At 41.9% G+C, this 21890-nt stretch overlaps 1 protein-coding gene across 1 annotated transcript in view; it reads right to left on the bottom strand.

The window, feature by feature from the left end:
- SV2C (synaptic vesicle glycoprotein 2C) overlaps positions 1 to 21890 on the bottom strand; it is a 231303-nt gene that overhangs the window by 46369 nt on the left and 163044 nt on the right. The gene's annotated exons all lie outside the window — the stretch shown is intronic.

Here is a 21890-nt window from a genome sequence, read left to right as displayed (position 1 = left end):
ACTGTTTCCACATGACTCTTTAGTGATCCCTTGAAAGGGTGTCTTTGGTTTGCTGCCCAGCACCCAGACCAGTACAATTATTAAGAAACGGCAGTTGTGGTATCTCTCCATATGCACGTGTCCTAAAATAGATCAAGAGAATTTTAAATTTCTAAATAGTATTTTTACTATAATATATATAATAAAAACAAGCATTATGGGATACAAACAGAAAACTCTTTAAGAACTAAAAGAAAGCCAATATTTGGATGAGTATAGAATGGGTAAAAGCTACATTCAAACATAATTCTAAAGGAGAAATAATGAAGGATAAAAAAATCTAATTGAAAACAGAGAGGAAATGTATACAGGCATAGGTGAATTATATTAGGCAAAATTTTAGTTTTTGGCATTGCTTGCCATTTATAAGTCCTTTTGTGAACAAAAGTCAGGCCATCCCTAAGAGAGCAGTGTAATTATTCATTATTTACACAAGAGCCAAGTGAGATTCTGAGGGTGACAACTTCCTCAAAGCCACAAAGCTGAAGTTACATATCAGAATCTTCTCCACCAGGATTTGAGGCCACACTCAATTTCATGTCTATGCACACTCACTCATAAACAGAATTTGTTGACAAGTGACATAAACATCAGTGACACGCTATATCAATCTTAGATTAATAAATATTACCTGGGAATTTAACACATGAGGATTATATGAACTGATAAATTAACCACATCATAAACTTCAGGAGAGGATGTCTACTCTCAGTGTTCTATGTAGCAGAAATTCAAAAGCCTCAAATATCCAAAAACACAGAAGAAATTTTATGATGGAACAGAGAAGACATACCATGTTCACTTCACATTTGATCTGAGAGCTTCTCATAAAGAATGTCTTTTTAAAAAAGATCTAGATCCTATTATTTTACACACTGGATGAAAAAGAAAAGCTTTACATGGCTGAATGAAGCAAAAGCAATGTTTTAAATGTCAGGCTACAGCACAGAACTACGTCACACTAGTGGATAGACCAGGAAACATCTTGTGATAGAATAATGCTCCCTCTCTATGTCCTCATCCCCATGCCTAGACCTGCGACTATGTTCCCCTACTGGCAAAGTTGTCTTGCAGGTGTGATTCCATTAAGGATATTGAGGTACAATGATTAAGTCATAGAGCTGGGCTCCTGCTTACATAAACAGAAGAGTCTTTTTGTAAGAGAAAGAGAGACACAGAGATGTGATGACAAAAGTCAGAGGTGAGCTTGAGGAGAGACCTGAAGATACTACAGTTCTGGCTTTGAAGATGTAGAAGGGGCCACACACCAAGGAACGTAGGTGGCTTGCAGAGGCTGGAAAAAGCAAGGCCATGTATTTTCCCCTCGAGCCTCCAAGAAGCCCTGCCAACTCATCTAGACTTCCAACTTCCAGAATTTGAGAATAATAAATTTGTGCTGGTTAAAACCAGTAAGTTTGTGGTGATTTCTTACAGCAGCATGAAGAGAGCAATATGCTTCTCTTTGCAGTTACAGCTTTAGGGCTTACTTGATTGACAGCAATTACATTAAAGAATTTCAGCTCTTCTCTATGAAACCTCAGGCCCCTTGCTTTGGCTCGGACTTCTCTAGACGCTTCTCTGGTGATTTCACTCTCCTTCTCGACAGCTGGTCCTGGTATCGCCCTTCACTTCCCCTGCTCCTGAACATCACAGCAATAGGGAAGAGACTGATTGCAGTGTGATTCCAGTTGAGCACTTTTCAGCCTACAGAGGAAACTGGACTACACATAGAATCTAAACCCAGAGGAGAGCTAGCTGGTACAGAGTTCAGCTTTCCTCAGCTGAAAATGCAGTTTTTTCAGGTAGATTCTTCTCTCCAGCAGCCGAAGCTTAGCCTATTCGTTGTGTTTCATGTCATTCTCTACTTCATTAGCCATGAGGTTGGTCTTCCGACCCCGTGATTGGGGTGTGCGCGCACACATACATTGTGGTCTTGCTTTACATAAAGGGTGTGTGGTCCACTCATTTCTCTCTCCTTTTTTATTTATTTTTTTTTTTGCAATATGCTTTTCCCTAGGCTCCAAAACTCTTTTGTAACCTTTTTAGGTCCCTCTTCAAATCTCTAGCCATCTACTCCACTCCTTGCACTTGACCCTACCTCCTGTTTTTTTTTTTTTTTTTTTGAGAAAACAAACAGAGAGAACCACATACATCTCATCTTCTCGCTGCTGAATACCCCTACCCACCCGCTCCTGTCCACACCCTCTTCCTTCCCTTAGGATCTTGGGCAGTTCATCTGTGGAAACCAATCCACGGTCAACCTGTCCACGTGGCTCTGGAGCCCAACCTTCTCTCTCTCTCAAGGACAGAACTCCTGTAGTTATCTATCCCTGCTCTCCAGCCCTCCTCATGGTGTTCTCTTGCCTTACTCAGTGGGTCATTTCCTCAGCATACCCATCTCCACCATCTAAGAAAAAACCCTGTCTTGACCCCCACAGGCCTCTCCAGTTGCACAGCTACTCCTCTATCCCCATCACGGCCAATTGTTCTCAAAAGAATGGTCTATAGCAACTCTATCCACTTTCTCATCCAATATTCTCACCTCAAATAGGCTTCTGCCCCCAAATTCAACAGAAATTGTGCCAGTCAAGGTCATCTGTCTTGCCAAATTTAATGGTCACTTCTCCATCCTCTTCTTACTCGAACTCTCTCAATCATTCTATATAGTTGACCATTCTCTTTCCTTGGAAGAAGTTATTCTCCTTAGCTTCCTCATCACTACATGTATTAGTTTCCTTCCCACCTCAATGACTTACCTTTAGTTTTCGTAATGGCTCTTTCTCTGACTAGCTCCCCAAAGTTGGTATATACCAAATACTGACTATCAGTCCTGTTTTCTGGCTACAGGTTCTTTCTTGGAAGATTCATGGATTTCCATGACTTTAAGCACCATCTATATGCCATTGTCTCTGAAACACAGGCTGTTTTCTTTCTAGAGCTCCAGAAACCCATCTCCATCTGCCTATTTACATTTTTACAGAGGTGTCTAATAAGCATCTCAAAGTTACTGTGTCCAAAATGGAACTTTTGATTTCCTGCTCTGCTATCAAAGAAAAGTCTTGTTTTTCCTTCAGTATTTCTCTTTCAGCAAATGATACACTGCCAGCCACCCAGATATTTGTGCCAAAAACCAGGACTGCATCCTTGACTCTTCTTTTCCCCTCACCACACTCAAGGTCCAATCTCTCAGCAAACTCTATCTCTCCAATAGACCTCCAAGCCACCTATGTCTCCACCTCTCCCTGGTACCACAGAGCCCCTGGCTGGCAACACTGTACCCCTGACTTTCAGCAGGAGCCTCACTTTCCTTTCCCTGCCTCTCCTGGTGTGTCACAGGCCACTCTCCCGACAGCAGCCAGACTTATCCTGTTGAAATGTCAACAAGAGCATTTCATTCTGCTTCCTGAAAGCTTCCAATGGCTCCCAAGACCTTTGGACTGAATCCAAATGCCTTGCCATGGCCTCTGGAGCCAACAGAAACAGATCCCTACCTACTTACCTGAGCTCACCTTCTGCTGGTCTCCTTGCCCTCTTGGTCCAGATCCACCTTCCTGCTGCTAGTTCTTTGAACATACAAAGCTTAATTCCGTCTTAGGGGCTTTGCCTTATTTCCTTGGAAGCCCAGCCATACATTTGAAAATAATGTTTGTTATGTTTTAGCTGGCCTTTCTATGAGTTTTGAACGTGAGAGGGTCTTTCAGGCAGTCTCATCACCAGTGTAGTTCCCTTGGGGTCTTTGCATTTGATATTTTCCCTGCCAGAACTTCTCTGCCTGAATATTTGCATACATTCATGCTTCCTTCACACCTTTCAGGTCAGTTTAAGGTTATCTATCTCTTCAGAGAGGCCAAGCACTGAATCGCACTCTCCATCACCAAGGCCTGTTTTATCGTTTCCACAGCACAAAGCTGTCAACCGCATTGATTCGTTGACATGTTTACTATCTGTCTCTCTCCCCGTCATCAGAGTAGGAACTTGGCTTTTGTTCCTCACCAATACATTCTCAGTGCCTACAGCAAGTCCTGGTCCAAAGAAGAATGTTTTCAAACATCTGCTAAATGAAAGCACACACACACTCTCTCTCACAGTGTTCGTGTGTGTAGACGAACACATGAAAAACCACGGCAGGCTAGTAAGACTTATTTTCTATTGTCATTTTAAAAAATGCATTTATTTATTTATTTAGAGAGAGAGAGAGCACGGGAGCCAGGGAGGGGCAAAGAGAAGGGGAGAGAGAGAATCCCAAGCAGGCTCTTGCACTGTCAACACAGAGCCCAATGTCGGGCTCCAACTCATCAACGTTGAGATCATGACCTGAGCTGAAATCAAGATTCAGATGCTTAACCGACTGAGCCACCCAGGAGGCCCTCTTTTGGCATTTTTTTAAATGCACCCTAAATAGCAAAACAACATTGATTTACTTTTTCAAATTAAATTAGTAATTTATATAGTGTAAAATTGATTACTTTTTCCATTATACAGTTCAAGTTTGATCAACGTACAGTCACGTAACCACCATCATAATCAAGATGCAGAGCAGTTCCATCCCCCTAAAACATTCCTCCCTGCTGCCCTTTTACAGCCACCCCTTCCTCCCTCCCTAACCACTGATAACCACTGGCTTTTATAGTTGCCTTTAGTTTGGCTTTTTCCAGAAGGTCATATGAATGGAATCATACTGTATACAGCTTTTTGAATCTGGCCTAACACACTTAGAATAATGCCCCTATGCAGATTGTTGCACATATCAATACTTTGTCCCTTTTCACGGCTGACTACAATTCCCTTGGGTATGGGATGGATCCCAGCTTGTGTATCCACTCTCCAGCTGAAGGACTGTTGGACTGTTTCCAATTTCAGGTGATTATAAATGAAACAGCTGCAAACATTTCAGACAGGTTTTTTTGCATCCCTAAGACTTCCTTTTTTCTTGTGTAAATACCTAGGAGCGAGTTAGTCGAGTCATAGGATAAATTTATATTTAGTTTTATAAGAAACTGCCAGGGGCGCCTGGGTGGCTCAGTCGGTTGGGCGACTGACTTCGGCTCAGGTCATGATCTCGCAGTCCGTGAGTTCGAGCCCCGCATTGGGCTCTGTGCTGACAGCTCAGAGCCTGGAGCCTGTTCCGGATTCTGTGTCTCCCTTTCTCTCTGACCTTCCCCCATTCATGCTCTGTCTCTCTCTGTCTCTAAAATGAATAAACGTTAAAAATTAAAAAAAAAATATATAAGAAACTGCCAAACTGTTTTCCACAATGGCTGTACCACTTTACATATCCCTCAGTAGTGTGAGAGCTCCAGCCGCTTCTCATCCTTCCTGCCACTTTTTTTTTTGTCAGTTTAAGCATTTTTATTGGCCATTCTAATAGGTGTATAGTGGTATTTCACCACAGTTTTAATTTGCATTTCCTTACTGCCTAGTGATAACCTTAACTTACTTTGTTTATTCATTCATACTTTCTCTGAGCGCCTGTAAACGCTAGTCACAATGCTCCACGGTGTGGAGGCTAATAAGACTTATTATCTGCCCTCAACGAGTTCCAGTCTAGTTGAAGAGGCAGATATTAGTTAACAGACACAAGAAACAGTACCACCCATGCTAGAAAAGGTTATGAAGAAAGCGTGGTTGGAGCACAGAAGAAGCAGAGGTATCTACCCAAAGGAGTATTGTCTTCAGAGCCTCAGCTACATTTCTTTTCTGATTTGGATCCTGAACAAAGAGCTAATTCTTCAATTTCTAATATCTGAGTTAGAGATACAATTCAAATCAACACTTAAGAAGTGGGGGCGCCTGGGTGGTTCAATCAATTGGCCATCAGACTTCAGTTCAGGTCATGATCTCACAGTCAGTGAGTTGAGCTCCGCGTAGGGCTCTGTGCTGACAACTCAGAGCCTGGGGCCTGCTTCGGATCCTGTGTCTCCCTCTCTCTCTGCCCCTCCCCAGCTCATGCTCTCTCTCTCTCTCTCTCTCTCTCTCTCTCTCTCAAAAATGAATAAACGTTAAAAAAATAAAATTAAAAAGATACTTAAGAAGTGGATGACAACAGCCAAGACAGGTTGTGCCATGCTTGGTCCCTAACTCTTTTCTTCCTTATTTCAACCATCTGACGTGGAGAAAAGGAGGACAGCTCTCAAGTGAGAGGAGGGAATCCTAGGAAGGGAGTCCACTGCTACTCCCCTTTTATGACATGCCCCTGCAGGAGGTGGGGTCAAAGACTGAGGGATGATATTCTGTGGCTTGAATGAGAGATAGACACAGTGAAGGTTTTCAGGAATGACTGTGCAGATGCTTTGTTAAACTAAAATACCATTACCTGGACCAAAAGCGAGTAAAAGAATGAAGTGGTGAGACATTGACCACCCTAACTATTTAGCCATGAATTCTTGGGACTCCTCTCCAGCTCTATTTCAAGACGGCTTAAATTTGAGTGAGAAAATGATATAAAACCTAAACCACAAACATCAGGAAGTGGGGAGACATCCACAGGAGTGAAGGACTGGAAAAAGAAACCAAGCCACATGCAACTAGGAAAGTGGGTTGTTGCTTTAGGACACTCATCTGCACTTACAAAATGGATTCTCTTAAATGAGCCTTCTCTGTTGGCGCCCACACCTTTCTTGTCTTTAAAAAAAAAAGATTCTTGTGTGGGAGGTAGTTCTAATTATCCTTTGGACTTTGTTTAAAAAAAAATACTCATTAAAATGTCATAGTGAGGGATTTATCTACATATAATGTAAATTCCATGCAAGGAAGGACCTCAATTAGGGTATTACAGAAAGCAGTTACTGCATAGCGCTAATCAGTGTGACGCTAATAAAAGCATTATGTGTCCTGCATAATAATCAAGGCCATTTACAAGCCTCAAGCCAATGTGCTTTAGGACTGCAGAAACCAGCTGCCTCCCCAGTGGTGTGACTGTCTGAAATCTTTCAGGGTGCCAAGGCAGAGGTATGTGATGCATGCAGAAGAAGAATGCTAGCTTTCATGTTCTTTTTTGGTCTTAGTCTCTGATGCACTGGGGAATGAACACCTACTTTACTGATCAATATTTGGTTGCCAGTTATGCAATATTATTAGGACACAGTCTTTGGTAGGAAGGCAGATTTTAGGTGCAAGACACATATTCAGCGTTCTAAAACATAAACAATCCATGTTAATAACAAATAAATATTCTATGTGAGATGAGTTTTTAATAGCTAAGAAGTAAATCACCTATATTTATTTGTCATTGGTCTTCATTCACAAGGTATACAGACAACTAAAATTCTCTTTAGAAAAGCAGCTGAGGGGCGCCTGGGTGGCTCAGTAGGTTAGGCGGCCGACTTCGGCTCAGGTCATGATCTCGCGGTCCGTAAGTTCGAGCCCCGCGTCGGGCTCTGTGCTGACAGCTCAGAGCCTGGAGCCTGTTTCAGATTCTGTGTCTCCCTCTCTCTGACCCTCCCTGTTCATGCTCTGTCTCTGCCTGTCTCAAAAATAAATAAAAACGTTAAAAAAGATTAAAAAAAAAAAGAAAAGCAGCTGAAAATCCATTTTCTCAAGTGGCCAACAAACATAGGAAGGGAACAACGACCAGATGAATTTCTGATTTTAGTCTTACAGAAATAAAATCGTATCCCCTCAAAAGGTCACTGGTTTACAATATAAATACTATCTAATCAATATGAAACATTAACACTTGGCTAGAAACTCAGGTTGTCATGCATCTAAAGTCACCTGTGGCTTTACAGCCAGATGCAGCTGGACAGTCCCTGTTGCTCATAGCAGAGATTTTCACCTTCTCTTTATTTGTGAAAAAAAAGAGGAGGAGAAAGAAGCAGGGGGGAGAGGAAAAGTTAAATAAACCATGGTATAGCCATGCAAAAGCACACAATATAGCTACTTGCAAAGAACAAGGTGGATCTTTCTTTTTTTTTTAATTTTTTTTTTAACGTTTATCTATTTTTGAGACAGAGAGAGACAGAGCATGAACAGGGGAGGGGCAGAGAGAGAGGGAGACACAGAATCTGAAACAGGCTCCAGGCTCTGAGCTGTCAGTACAGAGCCCGACGCGGGGCTCAAACTCACGGACCATGAGATCATGACCTGAGCCGAAGTCAGACGCTTAACCGACCAAGCCACCCAGGCGCCCCAAGGTGGATCTTTCTGAACTGATATGGAACATGTCCAAGTTACACTGTTCAGTAAAAAAAAAAAAAAAAAAAAAAAAAAAAAAAAAAAAAAAAGTTCTTTTCCAAACAGTGTAAATAGTAATGATTTCAATTTTATATACACATAAAACATGTCATATGTAGAAAACAAGCCGGGGGAGGGGGGAGAGAAATAGACTAAACTATTTTATTGTTATTTCATTTTTAAAAATTTTATTTTAGGGAGAGAATGTGGGCAGAGGAGAAGGGCAGAAGGAGAAAGAGACTCTTAAGTGTGGAGCCCAACACAGGGCTCAATCCCACGACCCTGGGATCATGACCTGAGCCAAAATCAAGACTAAGATGCTCACTCAACCGAGCCACCCAGGCAGCTCTTTATTTTTATTTTATTGTATTTTTTAAATTTTTACTAAGCTATTTTAACCGGTAACTCAAGGTACGGAGTGGGTGCTAACAGGGGACTTTCACTTTTGGCATTACTTGTTTAATTTGAGTATCATATTACTTTGTAATACTTTTTATTCAGAAAAGGAGGAAAAGCTTTTCAAAGAGTTGTAAGCCTTTGATTTTTCTCAAGTACAAGGTATGATGGGAAGAGAGAAAGGGTAAGGAAAGTGGAATGATAACTGTGACACTACTCAGCATCCATAGAAGTTGTGGAACTAAACCAAGGTTGATTCTGATTGGGACGAATCAAAACATTGCCACTACAGGGGCGCCTGGGTGGCTCAGTCGGTTGGGCGTCCGACTTCAGCTCAGGTCACGATCTCGTGGTCCGCGAGTTCGAGCCCCGCGTCGGGCTCTGGACTGATGGCTCAGAGCCTGGAGCCTGCTTCCAATTCTGTGTCTCCCTCTTTCTTTGCCCCTCCCCCATTCATGCTCTGTCTCTCTCTGTCTCAAAAATAAATAAACGTTAAAAAAAAAAATTAAAAAAAAAACATTGCCACTACAGTGCTCATTTATGGATAGCAATGAGAAAGTGCCAGAGACTACCTTGGTGTCTCCAGGTGGGAAAGAAAACAACACTCATAGACCTTTGATCTTTGAACCAGTAACTCTAATCATTTTCTGATTTTGGATTCTTGGGGCAGAGGCCAGCTTCATCTTGAGCTGCAATCAGCACTACTGCCAACACTGATACACAAAGCAATCACACACACACACACACACACAAATTGGCAGGGATCCGCCTGCAGCACATAACCACGCCTTTGAAAAGTACGAGCCAATTCAGCTGGAATTATGCACTCCAGGGAGAGGGCCCAAGTCCAACTAACTGCAGGAGTCATCTTTCTCTAAGAGGAGGCCCAAGCAAAAGCTAATTTTCCCTATTAGTTTCTCTATTTCTGTCTCTGAGCTCTGGTCCTACCATTTGGAATGCACAGAGTGAGTGGTCAACAGCAGAAGGAAGTCATGTTACGCTTCTGGTTCCTGAGTGTGGCTTGTCACCCTAACCGTGCTTTCAAAGAAACAAACTTCCTGGTGGCTTTTTTGGAAGTTATTTATTTTGAGAAAGAGAGACAGAGAGAAAGCAAGCAAGGGAGGGGCAAAGAGGGAGGGAGAGAGAGAGAATCCCAAGCAGGCTCCACACTGAGCGCAGAGCTCAATATGGGCTCCATCTCACAAGAACCATGAGATCATAACCTCGGCTGAAATCAAGAGTCAGACACTTGATTAACTGAGCCAGTCAGGTACCCCTACCTGGTGGCTTTTGAAAGCCCGAAGTTCATGGGCTTGTTTTCCAAGGTTACTTTTTTCTGTTATATCTTCTGTGAGTGCTTCAAATGTGAAAAGAGAGAATGAGAGGACCTTTCCAGAAAGAATTCCTGCTGCATGTATGACTCATTCGAACACGGTGTTTCCTAAGCTCCACTGAAAGAAATAACGAGTCCAAGGGTTTGAAAAAAGCTGATAGCATCAACTGTGTGTGTGTGTGTGTGTGCGTGTTTGTGGCTGTGTGTGTTTCTTATTACAACAAAGGTCCTTGGGGATTTTCTTTTGTAGACAGTAATAGAATATTAATATTATGATAATGTAGGTCAATTAAAATTTTATCAAAGATTTTTATGTAAATATTTACTACAGTAGCCTATAAAACTGGCAAATTTTGACCACATGCAAATGAAGCTTCTGTCATAAATGCATATACAGGCAGCTCATTACTTTTTAAATATACATTGTTATATATTCATATATATTATCTTATAGCATATCTTATAAACACACATTGACTTTCCTTCCCTTACTCGCATAAATATTTATTTAAAATCAACTGTATATGTGTGCAGGTTTATATTAATATATAAACTCATACAGAAGCTGATGACCAGTCTTTGGAAACTGAAGAGCAAACAAAACCAAATGTTGGCAAGTCTTACATTGGGTAGCAAGTCGAGCTAACAGACTATGAAGTTCATTCTAGGGCTAAGCTTCTTTCTGATTCTAAAATCTTGTGCCTAGAACAAATGAAGCCATAAGAAATTCTTTCTGGAATATAGATCCATGATAAGAAATGAAGCACTTTCAAACGTGACAAAAATAAAACTAAACAAACTTGTAAACTTAAACTGCAGTTAGTTTGGACACAAATGCCAAAGGCTGGGAGAGGACTCATGGCAAGATAATGATACTTATTTGATATATTAGTAACTCAGTCTGCTATTAAAGTAGCTGTCCTTAAAAATCCTTTTAAATTATTTTGTAATCGAAGTACAGTAAACACACAATGTTATATACATTAGTTTCAGGTGTGAAACATAGTGATTTGACAAGTCTGTTCCTTATGCTGTGCTCATCACGAGTGTAGCTGCCATCTGTCACTTTACAAAGCTATTATGATATCATTGACTATATTCCCTATGCTGTGTCTTTTATCCCCATGATGTAGTCACTCAATAACTGGAAGCCTATGTCTCTCTCTCCCCTTCACCTGTTTGACCCATCCCTGTACCTCACCCCCTTTGGCAGCCATTAGTTTGTTCTCTGTATATATGGGTCTGTTTACGTTTTTTGGTTTTTAGATTACAGGTACATGAAATCATGTGGAATTTTATCTCTATGATTTATTTTACTTAGCCTAACACCCTCTAGGTCCATCCATGTTGTCACAAATGGCACAATCTCATTCTTTTTTATGACTGAGTAATATTCCATTGTATATATACCACATCTTTATCCATTCATCTATTGATGGACACTTGGGTTGTTTCCATATCTTGGCTATTGTAAATAATGCTGCAATAAAAACAAGGGTGCATATATCTTTGTGAATTAATGTTTTCATTTTCTTTGGTTAAAAATCCTGTAGTGGAATTATTGGATGTGAGATCTCTACTTTTAATTTTTTGAGGAACCTCCATATAGTTTTCCACAGTGGCTGTGCCAATTTTCACATGCACCAAGAGAGCACAAGCGTTCTTTTTCCTCCACATCCTTGTCAACACTTGTTTCTTGTCTTTTTTATTTTGGCCATTCTGACAGGTGTGAGATGATGTCTCATTATAGTTTTGATTTGCATTTCCCTGATGATTAGTGATGTTGACCATCTTTTCATGTGTCTGTGGGCCATCTGTATGTCTTTGGGAAAAATGTCTCTTCAGGTCGTTTGCCCATTTTTTTATTGGTTATTTTTTTGGTTTTGAGTCGTGTCAGTTCTCTATGTATTTTGGTTATTACTCCCTTATTAGATACATCATTTGCAAACATCTCCCAGTCAGCATGTTGCCTTTTTGTTTTATTGACAATTTCCTTTGCTTGCAAAAGCTTTTTATTTTGGTATAGTCTCAGTTATTTGTTTTTGTTTCCCTTGCCTCAAGAGACACATCTACAAAAATGTTTCTATGCTCCATGTCAAAGAAATTACTGCCTATGTTTTCTTCTAAGAGTTTATGGTTTCAGGTTGCACAGTTCAATCTTTAATCCATTTTGAGTTTATTTTTGGGTATGGTCTAAGTAAAATACTTTTTTTTTTTTTCCTAAACAGTGTTCCATACAACTTCAGGGCCCCTATTCTATTCCAGATCAGGACTTCTTTTTGTTCTTTGCACATAGCCTCAGCAAGATCTCATTAATGATCAACAAAAGCTCTCTGCCCATTCCCTGAAGATTTTCAATGATATGGCACAAAAATACTAATGGAATCCATTCTTAGGTGAAAGATCTTTCCCCAGGGTGGGGATAAGGAGAAGGCCATAATATTTCCAGTGTTATGACAACAGAGGTCAGCCTGAGTGCTCTTTGTCGCTGATGCCAAAGGTCATACTCATACATCTTTGCTAACTGTTGACCTGTCTACCTGCTTCTTTTTTCTAGCCCCATTTCTTGCCTGTAGTCTCTGATCCAGAACAAATCATTTAACACTTGACAAGTTAAACAGCTGTTTAGCTCATGATTCAGGCCCAAAATAACCCTTAGATCTTTGTCATTTATGTCAAAGAAATTCCATGCTAATGGGCTGGGAAACACATGCAACCACATGACCTGGGAGCTCTGGTTTCCAGGCCTTCTGCTTCAAGGAAAGGGACATTGAACGCTCCTTCCAAGTCCAGTGGATGGCAATACAACTCTGGAGAGGTCCCTATTGGCCCCATCGCCAGATATTGCTTACTTGTATCCAATTTAACTCCACTGAGAGAACAACTTTCACATCATCTCAGGTTCCTGAGACTCACTGACGCCAGATGTTTCTTCAAAGGCCCCAACCCAAGGGGAGGCACTCAACCTTCCTCACAGCTTTCCACACTAGATATGTGAGAGTCAGCCTCTACTCTCCTCCTTCTCTATGTCCAGTCGACCACTGAGAAATGCAACCCTATTTTCTGTATATCTTCCAAGCCTCTCCCTTTCTCTCCATTCCTGCTTTACTTGAGGCCCTTGTCCTCTATAACCTCATAGGGCTGATCTGCAGCTGGCATGGATCTTCATGGCTGCGCCCACTGCTGAAATACTGAAGGACACACATCATGGGGGTTGCTCGGAGCCCTCGCAATGTGAACCTCTCATGGTAAAGGCACAAAGGGGTAGCACCAGCCTAGCAGCAGGCCTCGGAATCTGGCTCCAGGGCTTTGGGTTTCTCTCTTCTGACTGGTCACAGCCCTGTCGCTAAATAATTATAATACCTTCTCCCTTTAATAGGCTCCAGCTTCCAATCTGCCTGGTCTAGTCTATTTTCTGAGTACTTCAAGAGATGTTTCTATCCTATTACTCACCAACATAAAACCTTTCCAGTGGTTCTGTGTAGGCCCTTCAGGATAGAGTCCAGAGTTTTCAGTGTGACCACAGGCCCTCCAACACCTGGCTCCTGCCTCGGTCTGCCTCCTCATTCCTCACGGACCCCTCCTTCTACCATTTATTACCTGCAAATACTTTTGCAGCTTCACTATTCCTTACCCTTGTCAATTTGGAGAATTCCTAAACTTTAGTCTTTTATTAGCCAAGTAGAGAGAAGTGTTCTCTATAAATTCTTCTGGACACATTAAAAGGTATTCACTTCCCCCTCCCAGTGAGTTTTCTGGATATTCTGTAAATTCCCACAGGGCTTAGCACAGTGACGGAGAGCAAAGCCCCATGAGAGAGTGATTAATTTATCTCCAAGTCTGTTCCTTGAAGCCGGGGGCCACATCTTATTCATCTTTATTATAAAATGGCAGAGTAGTCATCCAGCAAATGCTTACTTAATTACCAATGAAGAACCCACTCTTGGATTCCTTTATAATCAGAGTTTGCCTCGTATATTCCAAAGCAACTTTATGGAAATGTCTCTATTTCCTAATTTTTAACTATATGGAGGTTTTTTTTTTTTTAATTTTTGTTTTGTTATTGATTTCTAACTTAATTTCCTTGTGGTAAGAGAATATGCTTCGTGTTTTTGTTTTTGTTTTTTTTTTTTTTTGAGATATGCTGGAACTTGCTTTAGTGCACAGAGTGGTCTATTTTTGTTTTTGTTTTCCAGCTTTACTGAGGTATGAGTGACAAATAAAAACTGTATTATTATAGGTGTACAATGTGATGATTTGACATATGCATGCCTGGTGAAATGGTTACCACAAACAAGTTAAATCACACATAGCTCACCTCATCTTTTGGAGGCGGGTTGTGGAGGGAATCCTTAAGATCGATTTCTTTGCAAATTTCAAGTGTAAAAATATAGGATTATTAACTACAGTCACCGTGATACATACAGAACTATAGACACATTAGATCCCCAGAATTTATTCATCTTATAACTGAAAGCTTGCACCCTTTCACCCATTTACCCAGCTTCTAATGAGATATCTCACCCATAGCCAGACAGGAAAGGGGACTTGCCTCTGGAGCAAAGAATGCAATTTCTCATGGACAAACTTAATATAACCCCCACACAAATTGGATTTCCTTTTGGAAACATAAAATTCTCAGGAATTAATAAACTGGTACTTAACTCAAAGGGACCCTTCTGACAATACATCTTTAAAGCATGTTTCATTCAGACTGTCTGAAAACAAAACACAGGAGCCCAAATCAGTTCAACTATTGGCAGGGACCCAATTCGCTTTTGCCCATCCTTGATTTATAACCCTGCAGGAGACGTACAAATGCTGTTTCTCCTAACTCGCCTATTCCCTTTTGTTCAAAATGTCAGGCATCTACCCAGAGTTAAATTTCACCTTTGCTCCCTGGAAAGGCTGACTGCTTGGGTCATTAATCTTGGACCAGAAAGAAGCTCCTGGCTGCTACCGACTGTGGAAATGATTGGTCCTGGTCTATCCCAGGGAATGGTTGTCTAGGGCTATGGCGCCAGAAAAATCAAACTCAGAGTGACCGGGTCTGGGGCAAATGCACCAGTTTTTCATTCACTGTCCCCTTCTGTGGCTGCTGCTTAGGAGACATGATCTAATAACTCTGAGTCTACACTGACAAAGTATCAGGGCATAAGGAGATTCCTGTGCCAGCAGAGGAGGCCATAAAACCAGCTTTGACTGGAATGCTAGATCCCAGCACTTAGAGATTCACATGTGGCCTCCCTTTCTGCTCATGACGGTGTATTCATTCTGATTACAGTTTTGGTAAAAGATAGGAAGCTTTGAGCATCAACTGCAGCCTCCAAGAGGGATACAGGTGGAGTGGATTCGAGGCCTGCAGCATATTCCTAGAATATTTATAGCACCCCCACCACTCTCCAGGCACCTCAAGCATATCATCTTGTTTAACACATCAGCAATCCTGTTGCCTCCCCCCGCCCCATAGGGTGAACAGATAGATACAACACAGGCCACCAAATAAAATTTAAAAAGATTCTTAAATAAGATTAAATAAGATTTTTTAGGGGCACCTGGGTGGCTCAATTGGTTAAGTGTCCAACTTCAGCTCAGGTCATGATCTCACAGTTTGTGAGTTCGAGCCCCGCATCAGTCTCTGTGCTGACAGCTCACACTGGAGTCTGTTACAGATTGTGTCTCCCTTTCTGCCCCTCCCCCACTCGCACTGGGTCTCTCTCTCTCTCTCTCTCTCAAAAATAAAATACACATTAAAAAATTTTAATAGAAGTGTGTCCTATGTAATACTTGAGCATACTTATACTAAAATAAATTATTTGTTTATCTGAAACTCACATTGAACTAGGATCCCTCAATTTTTTTTGGTAACGTCTGCCAGAAGACATTTGGCAATGTCTGGAAACATTTTTGATTGTCATGAGCTTGGAGGAGGAGTTACTACTGGCATCTAGTGGCAGAGGCCAGGGATGCTGCTAAATATCTTATAATGCACAGGACAGTTCCTCACCCACAAAGAATTATCCAGCTCAAAATATCAATAATGCCCAGGACAAGAGATCTGGCTGTAAATCGGTCATTGTTTTTGTCTGTGTTACCAGCATTCAAAGTAAACAGAGCTAATGAAGGTAGTTTGAAGTTGGTCTTCAAAGAGACATTTGGAAACAGACTTTCAGAAGACTTTAGATTTCATTCCTGCATGAAGGCATTTTGTTTTTAACTTAGATCTTTTTGGGGCACTTGGGTGGCTCAGTCTGTTCAGCGCCTGACTCTTGATTTTGGCTCAGGTCATGACTCACGGTTAGTGAGTTCGAGCCCTTCATCAGGCTCTTTGCTGACGTGTGGAGACTGCTTGGGTTTCTCTCTTTCCTCTCTCTCTCTCTCTGCTCCTCCCCACTCACATTCTTTCTTTCTCTAAAATAAATAAACTTAAAAAAAGTTATAAGCTCTTTTTGCAATAAATTTGATCTATAGGACTTGTCACTTTTCTCCTTACATGTGTTTAAATGCACCCTAAAAGGGGCGCCTGGGTGGCGCAGTCGGTTAAGCGTCCGACTTCAGCCAGGTCACGATCTCGCGGTCCGTGAGTTCGAACCCCACGTCAGGCTCTGGGCTGATGGCTCAGAGCCTGGAGCCTGTTTCCGATTCTGTGTCTACCTCTCTCTCTGCCCCTCCCCCGTTCATGCTCTGTCTCTCTCTGTCCCAAAAATAAATAAACGTTGGAAAAAAAAAATTTAAATGCACCCTAAAAACCAAGTATAGGTGGCACACAGTAAGAAAAGCAAAGAAATGTTTTCACCCCTGAGGGTTTTGGTAGAGTGCAGCATTCTCCATCAAAAGCTTTCTTATAAATGGTTATTACTACAAAGAAGGTAATAACCATATATTTCCTAAAGGATCTGTAGTCTTGTTTCATAAGGGTAGGGGAGGTTTGCTCTTAACATTTCCTGCTAATATTCAGGAATGGGGAAACAGCATCCTTAGTAAAAGCATCTGGCTTCAACCCCATGTCCCCATGTCCCCACAAGGTTATTCCAGTAAAGCCAGAGCAGTCAGGGATGGGAGGCCCACACCGGGTTTCACAAGCCCTGGACTTTGAAGAACTCTGTGAGGTGTTCGTTCTCTTCAGGCCCCTTTTGGCTTGTGCCTCCTGGTGTCCACCTGTCCATTCCTGTCCATCACCATGTGCTGGAATATCATCACCAAAGTTCACTGTCTTCTCACAGCACTTATACCCGCCATCCATACACCTCACGTCCTCTCTCTGTGGCACAGTCTCTTCTCTGACTCCTGTTAGTGCGTTGCCCAGTCTCTGGAGAAGGGCTTCATGAAACTTTATCAACAATGAAATGCTTTACTGCAGCCTCAACGTTTCCTTCCCTCCCCCGTCTTCTGTCTATCTGCCGAATACACCTGACTGGACTAAAAGAATCTTTTCAACCTCGCCTACCTCCAACCACGCCTCCCCATTCCAGCCCAGCGATGCCCTCCATGGCACTTCTGTGCGCCATGGCATTGCAGGGAATAGTGTTGAAAATGCACATTCTCAGCCTCCACTACCAGAAAAATCCACATTTAGGAGGGCTGGAGTGGGTCCCCAAACCTGCATCTTAAAAACCACCCCAGGTGGTTCTCATCCAAGTGTTCTATGTGTACACAAGAAAACCAGCTTCCAGTCTTACCCTATTACCTTCTCTTCCTCGCACCACCCTGTGACGCCCTTTGTGCCTCAGCTCAGGCTCTTTTCTCCTCACCCTTGTTATCGGCCTACAAAATTCCTATTCACACTTCCAGGCTCACATCCAATGTCACCTCCATGAACACAACAGACCTGCCGAGAATCAACAGCTTTGTCTTTAGTAATTCCTACGGTGATTTTATGTCCTGCCTCTTCCAGCATTTATCACATATTCCACATATTTGTTTAGAGTATGTACTCTGCTAAACGCTAGAGGCTAAACATTTCGTCTGTTGAATCATGTTAAGCAGAATGGAAAAAACAAAAGGGTACTTTAGATTTGGGTATACCTTCTATACCCAAAAGGTATGCACGGTGTAGGTCACCAAGTAATTTCAAAAGTCATATTGTACCTGGACTTCATCTAGAATTGTAAATTACACATCTGTAAGGTTTTGTGTCCATAACTATCATTTCTCTGTTACACCAGATTTTTTTTTTTTTAATTAGGTTACTTATTGTAACCTTATCAACCACTCATCCCTTCCTGTTATTGAGAGCTGTCTAGCTCCTCTGCTACCATGGCTGGAGATGCCCAGGGAACATCTCATATGTACACATGAATGCTGCCCCTCCCATCACCATGAGGGGTCTTTTGTTTCTCTCTTCTGGGAATCTACTGACAGATACATAGGCCTTCAATACCCAACAAAACCCTAGGATGCCCTGCTCACTTGTGCCATACCCCAACTTTGAAGCATCTCTGGAAGGAATGAACAGTTCAGGCTGTGAATAGGACCCCCTAAATTGTAATCCTCATTCTGCTGATTACTAGCTGTGAGACCTTGGGCAAGCTACTTGTTTTGTTGTTGTTGTTGTTGTTTGTTTGTTTTAATGGGTTTTCCTTGTGATAAAATATACATAACAAATATTTACCATTTAAAAAATTTTTTTAATGTTTATTTATTTTGACGGTAACAGAGACAGAGTGCGAGCAGGGGAGAGGCAGAGAGAGAGAGAGGGAGTCACAGAATCCAAAGCAGGCTCCGGGCTCTGAGCTGTCAGCACAGAGCCTGATGAGGGGCTTGAACCCACGGACCGCGAGATCATGACCTGAGCCAAAGTCAGACGCTTAACCGACAGAGCCACCCAGGCACCCCCCAAATTTACCATTTTAATAATTCTGTCTGTTTGCCTATCTATCTATCTATCTATCTATCTATCTAAAGATTTTAAGGTAAACTCTGTACCCATCCTGGGGTTCAAACTTACAACCCTGAGACCAAGAGTTGCATGCTTCCACCCAATGAGCCACGGGTGCTCCTTAACCATTGTTAACGTACAGTTCAGTGGTAGTAGATGCATCCACATTGTTGTGCAACCATTAGCACCATCCATCTCCAGAACTCTTTTCATCTCACAAGTTCTATACCCATGAAACAGTAACTGCCCATTTCCCACCTCCACTCTCAGTCCCCAGCAACCACTGTTTCACTTTCTATATCTACAAATTTCACTACTAAAGGTACCTGATCTAGGTGGAATCATACAGTATTTGTCCTTCTGTATCTGGCTTATTTCACTTACCTTAATGTCCTCACGTTTGCCCATGTTCTATCTTAAGTCAGAATTTCATTCCTTTTTGAGGCTGAATAATATCCCACTCTGTGTATAGGGTGTATTTGTTTATCCATTCACCCATCAGTGGGCACAGGTGGTTTCCATCTTTTGGCTACTGTTAATAAAGCTGCTAGGAACGCTGGTGTATATGTATGTCTTCGAGTCCCTACTCTCAATTCTTTTAGGATTATACCTAAAAGTGGAGTGGCTGGATCATATGACAATTCTGTGTTTAATTTTTTGAGGAACTGCCATTTCTCTATATAATGGGGCTATCATAAGGATTAATGTGACAGAGTTATAACCAGGGCTGTGCGGTGCTGAGGCTGCTGTGTGGGCAAGACTTGGTCCTACTATCATTATTCATAGGCCTGGACCCAAAGCCTCCTTCACCCAGTATTGAGATTCCCTTTTCCTATCTTGAGCTCCATTGGGTTCAAATGACTCATTTGATGACATCTTTTTCAGTTCATTTGTAGTTCCCTCTCACTGAACTGAACAAGGAAGCACAGAAACCTGAGGCAACAGAAACTGCACTATCAACAAAGGTCCCTCTCTCTGACTGGGCTCCTGGACCGGGTCTGTCTCCTTGGCCCTCCTTCCTCAGTGTCCTTCTATCCCAGGTGGCTCCCCATCCCCCACACAGTCAGAGTCCTTACAGGTCCTTACAGGCACACACTGACCAGGGTCTCAGATGTGCTCAGATAACACACTCAGTTTAGGTTCCGCGGGGACATGGCTACATCCCATTTCATAGATTAAAAAAGTGAAGATTTCTTTAAAAATCAGCTTTAACATTGAATTACCAGTGTTCAACATCACTGTCTTCAGAGAAATGCAAATTAAAACAAGGAGATACCACACCCACCAAGTGTTGGCAAGGATGTGGGACAAGTGGAACTCTGAAACATCACCATGGCAACGTAAAATTACAACCACATTCCTTACACACACACACACACACACACACACACACACACACACACACGTAAAGTGTAAAATGGTGCAACTTTAGAGAACTGGCAGTTTCTTATTAAGTTAAACATACATCTATCAGATGACCCAGAAATCCTACTTCTGGGTATTTATCCAAGAGAAATGAAAATATAAGCAGAGCTGAGGCTGTTCAAAAGTCTTCTATAAGAATGACCAGAAAGCTGTCTTTAAAAAAATTAAAATCGACCCATCTCCCTACACGCACGCACGCACACACACACACACACACGCACACACATAGACACAAAACAAAAACTGGAAGCAACCCAAATATCCATCAGTGGGAGAATGGAGGAACACACTGTGATGTATCTTTATAATGGTACTACTTTATAATAAAAAAATGAATTACTGATACATGCAACATGGATATATTTTTAAAACATTGGTGACTGAAAGAAATCAGAAGGTTCCACACTTTATTTATATAAAGTTCAAAAATGGGAAGAACTAATCTTTGGTGACAGAAAGCAAAACAGTGGTTGCCTCTAGGGTAGGTAGTCAAGAGGCTGACTGACAATGGATGTGAGAGAACTTTTTGGGGAGGTGGAAACGTTCTGTTATCTTGATTTGGGTGGTGGTTACATGGATACACACAATTATCAAAATCCACGGAACTGTACATTTAAGACTCTTGCATCTTTTTGTAGGTAAATTATAACCTCAATTTAAACAAGAGTAGGTCTGATGACTACCACAGCAAGATCCCATACGATACTGGTGATACACCAAAGCTCCAGGCAAAGTACTAGATACTTTCTCAACTAATCTGACTTGGAAGCATTCAAATTGTATTGCTTTGGGCTTAGTACTGTTTCAACTGGTTGCATTTTATTTTTTTTTTCAACGTTTATTTATTTTTGGGACAGAGAGAGACAGAGCATGAACGGGGGAGGGGCAGAGAGAGAGGGAGACACAGAATCGGAAACAGGCTCCAGGCTCTGAGTCATCAGCCCAGAGCCTGACGCGGGGCTCGAACTCACGGACCGCGAGATCGTAACCTGGCTGAAGTCGGACGCTTAACCGACTGCGCCACCCAGGCGCCCTCAACTGGTTGCATTTTAATAGACAACATTCTTTTTGCTCTTCACAGCAGAGGTGACTAAAGGTCAGGGAGGGCTCAGGTTCCTATTGAAGCTCCTTCTATCCTCTTGGCTGGGCTCTCCTACTCAGGAAACACCGGAAGAGGGAGTTCCCAAACCTGGAGAACTCAGGAAGCTCAGGCCATTTCTCTTTGCCGAAGGGAGACTTCCTGAGGCTGTTACCCTTTTGACCAGGTGTTCAGCAGTCATCCAGATGAATAAAATACAAACTGCATCCTGCTTAACCACCACCCAGTCCAAAGGGTGAGGCAGAATTATTGTTCCTAAGGGTTCAAACCACAGAAACAGGTAGTTCTGACTTTTGAGATCTCCATGAGTACTTCACCTCCCACCATATCCCTTGTTACCACAGTGTTTACGTGTGTGCACGCACACACACACACACACACACACACTTGAGCTATAGAGAGTATTTAGCCCCAAAGGCAGCAATAATCGTGACATGAATGAATAAAATTATATTTTAATTAATAAGGTTAATAAATAAGTAGGAAAAACAAGGAATTTCTTTGCTTAACTTGGTGGCCTCAAAGTCTGGTGCAAAAAACACTTGTGG

This window comes from Leopardus geoffroyi, chromosome A1 (genome assembly GCF_018350155.1).
Source record: "Leopardus geoffroyi isolate Oge1 chromosome A1, O.geoffroyi_Oge1_pat1.0, whole genome shotgun sequence".
Classification (NCBI taxonomy): Eukaryota; Metazoa; Chordata; class Mammalia; order Carnivora; family Felidae; genus Leopardus; species Leopardus geoffroyi.
Note: the sequence above shows the minus strand (reverse complement) of the source record. Positions and strands in the feature narration are given on the sequence as shown.